This window comes from Leptonychotes weddellii, chromosome 1 (assembly GCF_054177405.1).
Source record: "Leptonychotes weddellii isolate Sample4059 chromosome 1, ASM5417740v2, whole genome shotgun sequence".
Lineage (NCBI taxonomy): Eukaryota > Metazoa > Chordata > Mammalia > Carnivora > Phocidae > Leptonychotes > Leptonychotes weddellii.
The window spans coordinates 27,603,240-27,613,136 of record NC_138369.1 but is presented as its reverse complement, the minus strand read 5'-3'; the positions used below and the strand labels follow the sequence as shown (position 1 = coordinate 27,613,136).

Sequence of the window (9,897 nt, the reverse complement as noted above, 5' to 3'; positions counted from 1 at the left end):
CCGGGACTCCGGGACCATGACCTGAGCCGAAGGCAGTCGCCCAACCAACTGAGCCACCCAGGCGCCCAGCTCTGTCACTTTTTAGCCAGCAGCTAAACCTTGACAATTTGCAGAGCCTCAGTGTTCCCATATATGCAATGAGGATTTTACCTCTTGGTTTTTGAGGGGATAGTGAAGTTCTTATCAAGGTATCTGGAACACTAAAACTTCTCAATAAATGGAAACTTTCCAGACATATCACTGAGAGTTGTGGCACCATGGCAAGGAAAAAGTAGTAACTAGGGGCAAGAAAAAAGTATGTGAGATGATCTTGTTGCACCATTTAAATCCCTATCAATGACTTAATAGTGATTTTGGAGAGGTTTTTCTCTCTGCCTTTTCTTTTGGGGCTGACTGGTTTTATAGAGATGACTGTGCTTTGAGTTTTCAGATATGTCCTGCCATTAAAGGAAATTGGGGCTAGAATCCAGACTCCCAATTTTCTTCATTTTAAAACCTGATATGTAATAACATGGCTCTCATATCCTAGAGACCACAATGTGATGTTCTAGTTAGCTTTTTTTTTTTTTTAGAGAGAGAGCAGACACACGCAGGAACTGGGCAGGGGGAGGGACAGAGGGAGAGGGAGAAGGAGAGAATCTTAAGCAGGTTTCACGCTCAGCATGGACCCTGACATGGGGCTCGATCCCACGACCCTGAGATCATGACCTGAGTCAAAACTAAGAGTTGGACGCTTAACTGACTGAGCCACCCAGGTGCCCCTTCTAATTTAGGTTTTTTTTATTTCTGTGCCCTTGGGCAAATTATTTAATGGCTCCAAGATTCAGTTTTCTCATTATTAAATAGGCATAATATTTATAGGATCATCATGAGGCTCCATTTAGACCGTATCTGTGAAAGAGTTACAGAGGCACTATTAATTTGTTTTATTAATATATCATAATTATTTTCTTTATGCATATAGCTTCTGATTTTCGTTGGCTAGAGAAACAATTGAAAACAGATGTCAGAATAAATAACCTGACAATACCAATAATGGTAGAAATTACTATTTTCCAAAGTCCACTCAGTACAAGGAACTAGATTAGCTCCTACCTCCTCTCAGGGTAGGGTTGTCAGATGAAATACAGAATGCCCAGTTAAATTTTAATTTTAATTTCAGGTAAACAGTACTTTCTTAGTATAAGCATATGCTAAATATTGCATGGGACATACTTATAATAAAAATTATTTATCATTAATCTGACAATCTTCACTGGGCATCATTTTTTAAAACTAAACAATAACTCTAATCAAGGTTTGCTGAGAATATTGAGTTAATTATTATAAACTACTTAGAAGAGTGGTAGAGCAAAGCTCACATAGTAAGCCCTCAATAAATGTTAGCAGTTAGAGAGACAATGCAGAATAAATGTTTCCAGGGCAGGCTCTGGAGCCAGACTTCCTGCACCGTATCCCAGCGGGGCCACTTATTAGCTGGATGGACTTGGGTAAAATATTTCATCCCGGCGTGCCTCAGTTTGCTCATTCATAAAGGGAGAATGACAGCATTTTCCTCACAGAACTGCAATGAGTGTCCCTTAGTTCATGCCTGTAAAGGTTTTAGAATGGCACCCAAGGCAGAGAAAGTGGTTAAAAAAATAACAGCTATTATGGATGTTATTATAATTGCTGTACTCGTCTATCAGCCTATTTGAAGTTCATACTTGAGTGTGACTGCTTACTGTAAATACATATGTGTACCTGCTATCTAGCAGAAAGGTTTCAGGCAGCTAGGCAGGTGGCAGGTGTTTCTTTATCCCCATTGCATCCAGGATGTATCCAAGACCAAAGAGGTCACTAACTTGCTTAAGGTCACACAGCCAGTACTGAGGTGAAAATCCCTGACTCCCTGACTCTAAAACGGAATCTCTTTTTAAAAGATTTTATTTATTTATTTGAGAGAGAGAGAGAATGACAGAGAGAGCATGAGAGGGGGGAGGGTCAGAGGGAGAAGCAAACTCCCCGCCGAGCAGGGAGCCCGATGTGGGACTCGATCCCAGGACTCCAGGATTGTGCCCTGAGCTGAAGGCAGATGCTTAACCAACTGAGCCACCCAGGTGCCCCTAAAACGGAATCTCTTTCTAGTCAAGTGGCTGACATCTGGGATCTACAGAGTGGGAAAGATGGCTAGGAATTATAACAGCACCATCTGTTCGATGCGTGAGCACTCTGTAAATTCTAGAGAACATTATCTGAATATTAATAATAGTGTTATAGTTTTGTGTTTATAAAAGAAATCTTAATCATCTAAAGCATACTATCTCTTGTGTTCTTCACAGCCTCTGAGATGGGCAGAGCAGGTATGATTGCTACTCTGGGCAGAGCAGGGCAGTCAGAACCCGGGAAGGTGATATGACTTGCTCAGAATCACCCAGCAGAATAAGAAATAGTGGGTATGACCATGATCCACAGTTTCGAAGCCCATGTTTGTTTTCTGACCTGTGGCACTTCCCTCATTATAAACACATTCCTCCGTTAGAGCTTCCAACGTGGTCTGCTTTGGTTTTTATTAAATTAAGTGTGGCGTCCACATCCAAAGACAACTCGAGTGTTCTGTCTTATAAAAATTCCCCCTGCGTTGGATTTTTCTTTCCAGTTTATCTTTCAGATAATGAAAACAAATAATTCACAAATCCAGAGGCGAGATTAGCAAAACAAACTTCGCTGTTATTTTTGAGCTATAAGCAGAGCAAGCAAGCACCATAATTACTAGCAAATGTTCTGTAGCCTGCATTATCAGATCATGCTAATTAGAAAGCAACGGCTACTTCACCTCAGATTTTCTTTAGGAATTGCAGGTATAATTCTGACCATGTCATTACAGCATTTTCAATTTTCAGTTATGCTCCAAATGGTTGTTTGGCAGTCCAATGCACTCTGTGCATCTTTTTTTGGATCCCTGAAACTCTGATCCATGTTGCTTGTCCCTAGACCACCATTAATATACAGTATGTTCACCCTTGAATTTCTCTCCACTTAAAAAAAAAAAAAAAGGCAGCAAGATGTTTATGGAAAATGCTGGGTTTGGAGGCTTTAAAAGGAAAGTGCTTTGAAAGACCAGGCAGGAGTCCAAGCTGACCTAAGGCCAAAGTCTCTATCAAAGCTGATGGTCTCCAGCCCGGCACTATAGAACTGAGCGTGGAAGGAACTGCCAACCCATGGATATCATGGGATAGCCCCTTGCCCTCTGAAATATCTTTCAGGGGGCAGAAGGGTGACAGGGGAGGGGGTGGGGGCAGCACAAATTCTTCTGTCCTCTCTCAAAAAGACTTAGATGCTAACCAGAGACACTAAATTTTGTAACAGGATCAGGAAGGAAAAAAAGTATTAAAATTTGTAGATTAAGATCCTCTCTCATTAAACAAAACAAAACAAAAAAACAACTATGCAGAGAGCTTGAAAGAGAAAGAAAGACTGGAAGGAAGTATACACACATGCAAATGTGGTTATTTCTGGATGGTTAGTCAAAATTATTTCATTTACAAGTAACAGAATCTCAGCCGAAACTAGTTGAAGTGAAAAAAATCTATGGAAGAAACATATTGGCTCATACAACTTTTTGGCCAAAAAATAGGTGTTGGATCCAGGTCCTCACACTGTCATTGGAGAGCTTGCGTTTCCCACCTTTCTTTCTCTTCTTCCAGGAAGCTGGAATCTGCTTTCTTCTCTATTCTTCACCATCAGAATCTTCAAACATATTAATCCTATGTCTTACAGGTCCCAGAAGAGAAGAGTGTCTTTTAGCAGCTCTAGCAGAAGTCCCAGGGGAGAGTCTGCCCAGTCCACTGGCCCACGCCTGTAGCAAGGTCAGTCCCCTTAAATCATATGTCCTCTACTCTGTGATTTTCATCTGCTATTTGTTAGACTATTTTTTTCTAAATAGTTTTTAATGAACCTGTATTATTTTATGATAGGATTTAAGTTTTAAAATTTATTTCAAAATGTGCTGTGATGTAGAAGAAAGGAATCTAAGATTCTAAGCATTCAGGAGACCTTGCACTTCTAATATCCCTAGCTGCCTTCCAAGTAAACGGAACTGGTATATAGCCATTTTGTCCACGAGAGCCTGCTACCCTGGACACAGTTACGGAACCCTAGCCTAATGGTAGAAGTAGCATCATTCTGTCTCTGTGTGTTAACTAATTTAATCCTCACAAAATCCATTTAAGGTAGGTACTATTAATATCCACCTGTCACAGATAGGAAATCAAGGCACAAAGAGGTGAAGCAACCTGCCCAAGGTTAAGTGTAAGAGTTGATCTTTCCACCCAACAGACTTGTCTGGCTAGGGGTCTGTTAAAAACAAGATCTTGAGAGAAGGACCCAGATGCAGAGAGAACAGCAGAAGCACAAGGTGAAGGTAGTGAGGGTGGGAGAGAGAACCCTCTTATGAGAAGATATCTCAGTACCTAACCCTCAGAGTTGCTGTCACTTTGCAGAACAGGGGACATTGTTCCAGCTCTTCATGAGTTGTTTTCCTGTCCTTCTCACTTCCCCGCATCTCTTGAAAATAGTGCTCTGTTGCCTGACACACTGTTGCCTTTTCCTCAGCTAAAAAAGCCTGACTCACGAGTGTGACAAGGGAACCATAAAATCCTATGTGTACCTAGTTAGCCCAGTTAACTGCCATCAAGCCAAAGAAAGGCAGTGAGCTTATTAATTTCTCTTCCCCTTACTCTCCTGAAGTTCTCTGTTTGAATGTCCCTTTTGACGCTGATTTCATTCTGCCTGGAATGACCAGGAGGAGTCCGTGTTTCTTTCTATTACAGGATAACCCCTTGAGGGCAGGGCCCGTGCTCTGTTCACTTCTGTAGGAGCGCCCTGCTCCGTCCGCGTACATCCGCTGCCCAGTAACTGGCTGTGAAATAAAATCGAGGTTTGTCCAGGCTCCTGCAGGATGACAGGGCCCCCTGTTGTGATGTCTCTGTCCCCAAGGGCCAAGAGCTGGCCTCTTCTTTCCCCTCATCTCCTGACTCTGGCTTTGCCAGAGAGTGAAGAACCAGCCTTCTTGTCTTACAAGGCTAAGTGCATTCCTGAGACAGATTCCCCAATATCATCCTCAAGGGACAACCTGAGGGAGCCTTGTGGCTGTGCCACTGGGGATCCTTCCTACAGAATCAGTGAATGGCAGTCCAGAAGGGGACCACCCTGGGGTATGCCTCAAGGGGCTGGGTTGAAGCCATCAGTGAAATCAGATGGTGTAGACCAAGAAGAATTCCTTCCAGCAAGAAGTGGGTCCTAGCAACACTGTGCCCTGTTTCTGTACATTATTGCTTTCTGGGACTGGGACATAAGATCTTTGAAGAGTAGGTCAGCATTCAGCTTTTAGGGGCTGGTTTTAATCTGTGAAGCCATTTGAGATCTTGGTGGGATATGCTGAAGAATGAGATGAGACCATTAGGATGCTGCCTAGAGACAGAATTTGATGAATTTCCTTAGGTTTCTCAGAAATCTAGAACATGGGAGCATCATTTGGTATTCAGCAAATGTTCTCTGATGCTTTGGGGTTTTTTTTCCCCTTAAGAACAATGAAATGGATGGAAAAATTGACCAAATTTCCACCCAGCGTGCTCCAGCTATAGCCTTCCTTGTTAACCTTACTGTTAGCACTCTACCTTTCATTCAGGGTACTCCAGGCCCCTGTCCTTAAATACTCCAATCATATTCCCATCTCAGGACCTTTGAACTTACTGTTCTGTCCTCCTGAAATCCCCTTCTTTCTCCCCCTACGGAAGCAGGGAGGTGTCAGGTCATATTTTACCTCCTCAAAGATGCCATTTCGGATCACTCAGCCTTAGGTAATTCTCCGCCAGCTACTCTTTCTCCCATTATCCTTTTAAATGACTTCATAACCTTTACTACCATCTATGAACATTTTCTCTTTTGGTTTGCTGGTATTGTATTGTCTGACTTTGCTAGAATGTAAGACATTCCATAGAAGTGGGGTCCTCAGAGCTCTATGTCTTTTTCTGTACCTCCATATGACGATCTCTAGCTTGTTGCGGATGTAGCCTGCCATCACCATACACAGGACACTGTTAGTATGGCATCCCCTGTGCCCTTGGCTGTGGGAAAGAGAACTTTTCTCTTTCACAGACAGCCTGAGTTAGAACCTGATTCTAAGTTTGGATCCTTAGATGGCTTTTTGATGTAGCATCCCATAAGTTCTGATCTCCCAAGGCTCTTTCTGCTGAGCCTTGAGATTTATATGTTTGGTATTTGGTGGCATTTACAGGAATTCCCTTTGGGGTTTTACAAACTATAGCATAGCATTGACTCCGTGTGTTCAGCTAAAGGATTGCTTCTGGGAACTCACTGAACTGCTTGAATGCCAAATTTTGGAATTTTGTTTTCCAAATTTTGGTCCTCAAGTACTACTTCCACCAGGTATGAATGGGTGCCCTGTGTGAAAAAGGAAAAGGTAAAGAGGGACACGGGGGCAGCAGACATACTCCCACCCATCTCCCCTTGGCACTCAGTTCCTGTGCATGACAACCAGTGGTCTGTTGTGAGCACCTGCCAGTCCTTGCCTGCCATCATTCTCTAGATACCATGCAAAGCAGGCCCAAAGTACAAGGGAGCTAGTGGCCCCCAAAGCAGCCCTCAGTGTCTGACTGATGAGAGCTGGTGAATAAAATCTAGCTTCCTTATTCCTGAGACAGGTCACCTCTGTGTTGGGTGTCTCCCCCCATGGGTCCCCAGCAAGGCTGAGTTCCAGTTGCCTCCAAAGGTAAATTTGCTTATTTATGCCCCATGGACTGGCCTCCTTCCCTTTCCAATCTCACTTCCTTTCCCTGCTTCCGATGCTTTTTATAAATTCACCTCCCAAATAAACCTTCTTTCACTTAAATCCTTATCTCAGGGTCTGCTTCTGGTGCAGTCTAATCCAAGACAGCATGCTATGACTAAACATGGCCAAATAAACTTAGGAACTGAGCAAAATGAAATAGATTTTTTTTTACTCCCTGCCGGACCTCCCAGCCTCACTAATGTGCTCATTTGCATTGTGAAGTTTCAAGACAAGTTTTGATGCAGCATTTCCTTTATTTGGCCATGGAAACTGAGGCAGTGGTGCCCCTTACAGGAGAAAGCGAGCCTTAGGACAACACCCTCTAGGACCACTTACCCCACTTTTCCACCTGACTCACCAGGGTGGGAGAAGCTAGGTGGCCAAGACCAAATTTTTGTTTGGGGACAGTTCCATGGGCTTAAAGCTTCATGTTACTGGAAAAGCCATGTAAATGCACTCCCTCCACAGCCATCCATTTAACTCTCTTGGCAAAAATGGTGTATACAGATTCAAGCTTCTGTTCTAAAAGGGACAGAGAATGGAATGGCTTTCAAAACCCACTCCTTCTCAAGGTCAATCACCCAAAGTCCTACAATTTAACTTAGCAGTTTCATGCACCTTTGTACTTCCCTTTTGTCATGCCGAAAGCCACAAGTTTAGAAATGAGCTAATCGGAACTAACCATGTCACAGGCTGAAGAATTGAGAATGACATGTCATTAATGAGTCACTTATTCACATTGTTGGGTGAAATACAGATGTGAGGGCACCTTGGAGCCTCAGTCTAGCAAGGGAGATGGATAATGAACTCATAGTTACAAAAAGAACTAATCCCTAGAAGTTTTCTCAATGAAAATGTGCACATGAAGATAATGCATAATGAAGAGAGTGTATAATGGAGTACCAGGAGCCTTAGTGGTACACAACAGAGGGGCCTGACTTGTCATACTCCTGCTTGCTGATCCACATCTGCTGGAAGGTGGACAGCGAGGCCAGGACGGAGCCCCCGATCCACACCGAGTACTTGCGTTCAGGAGGAGCGATGATCTTGATCTTCATCGTGCTGGGCACCAGAGCTGTGATCTCCTTCTGCAACCTGTTGGAGATGCCAGGGTACGTGGTGGTCCTGCCAGACAGCACCGTGTTGGTGTAGAGGTCCTTCCGGATGTCCATGTCACACTTCATGATAGAGTTGAAGGTGGTCTCGTGGATGCCACAGGACTCTATACCCAGGAAAGAAGGCTGGAAGAGAGCCTCTGGGCAGTGGAACCGCTCGTTGCCAATGGTGATCACCTGCCAGTCAGGCAGCACATAGCTCTTCTCCAGGGACGAGGAGGACGCAGCTGTGGCCATCTCCTGCTTGAAGTCCAGGGTGACGTAGCACAGCTTCTCCTTGATGTCACGCACGATTTCCCGCTCGGCGGTGGTGGTGAAGCTGTAGCCACGCTCCGTGAGGATCTTTGTGAGGTAGTCCATCAGGTCCCGGCCAGCCAGGTTCAGACACAGGATGGCGTGGGGCAGGGCGTACCGCTCGTAGAGGGGCAGTGCGGGTGACCCCATCCCCAGAGTCCATGACAATACCAGTGGTGCGGCCAGAGGCATACAGGGACAGCACAGCCTGGATGGCCACGTACATGGCTGGGGTGTTGAAGGTCTCGAACGTGATCTGGGTCATCTTCTCGTGGTTGGCCTTGGGATTCAGGGCGGGGCCTCGGTCAGCAGCATGGCGTTCTCCTCGGGGGCCACGCTCAGCTCGTTGTAGAAGGTGTGGTGCCAGAACTTCTCCATGTCGTCCCAGTTGGTGACAAGGCTGCGCTCGATGGGCTACTTGAGGGTCAGGATGCCCCGCTTGCTCTGGGCCTCGTCGCCCACATAGGAGTCCTTTTGGCCCATGCCCACCATCACACCCTGGTGTCGGGGTCGCCCGACGATGGGCGGGAACACGGCTCAGGGGGCGTCATCCCCAGCAAAGCCCACCTTGCACATGCCGGAGCCATTGTCGAGGATGAGTGCGGCGATCTCCTCTTCCATTGCGGTGGGTGGAAGTGGCAACAGTGGACGCGAAGGACAAGCTGCGGGAGAACGCCGAGCGCGGGCTGGCTACGGCGAGTGAGCTATAATGGAGTACCGGGAAGGCTTCCTGGAGCAAGCAGCATTTAGGGGGAAACATAAAGGGTGAAGAGGAGGAATGAGTGTTAGAGTTGGTGCTAAGGCTGGGAATGAGAAGTAACCCAATGTTAGGGAAACTAACCATGCAGGTGGAGTGGGATTTGTAAGGGAGCCAGGTCTCCAACAGCCAGAGGAGGAGGGTGGGAACTCAGTCTGGTAGAGTGGACATGGGCCAGTTCAAGTTCATATTGATTCACCTTGAGAGCTGAAGCAGGAAACATTCCTTAGCCTCTATATCCTCATCTGCAAAGTAGGAATACTAATAGCACCAGCCATATGGGTTCTAGGAGCAAGTGAAATTAACACATGCAAGACCCTTCACAAAGTGCCTGTTAACATAGCATGTGGTCGATCAATGTTATGACTTTAGTTATTTATGTATTATTCATGCTAATTTGGTTGGTTAGTGAGAGAACCAGGGTTCGAACCCAGGTTTTTCTTACTAGAGCCTTCTCTGTTAACTTCCTTGATAGATTTCCTGGTTTGATTTTATATAGCATTTCTCAAAGAGGATTCTGCGGATTACTAGGTGATATTGCATGTCAAGTTTTTGAAAATATTTAGGAATTATGGATATAGGAAAATGATTAAAAGATTTTTTTTATTTTAAAGATTTTATTTATTTATTTGTCAGAGAGAGAGAGAGCACAAGCAGGTGGAGCGGCAGGCAGAGCAGGCAGAGGGAGAAGCAGGCTCCCTCCTGAGCAAAGAGCCTGATGTGGGGCTGGATCCCAGACCCCAGGATCATGACCTGAGCCGAAGGCAGACGCTTAACCAACTGAGCCACCCAGGCATCCTTAAATACATAGATTTTTTTAAAAATTGGGGCACAGTTGTGATGAGCGCTGTGTGTTATACGCAACTAGTGAATTGTTGGAACACTAAAAAAAAAAAAAA

General features: G+C 45.0%; 1 pseudogene; it reads right to left on the bottom strand.

Moving 5' to 3' along the window:
• Positions 1-543: 543 nt before the first annotated feature.
• On the bottom strand, positions 544-8,756 carry LOC145716766 (actin, cytoplasmic 2 pseudogene; annotated as a pseudogene).
• Positions 8,757-9,897: the final 1,141 nt, after the last annotated feature.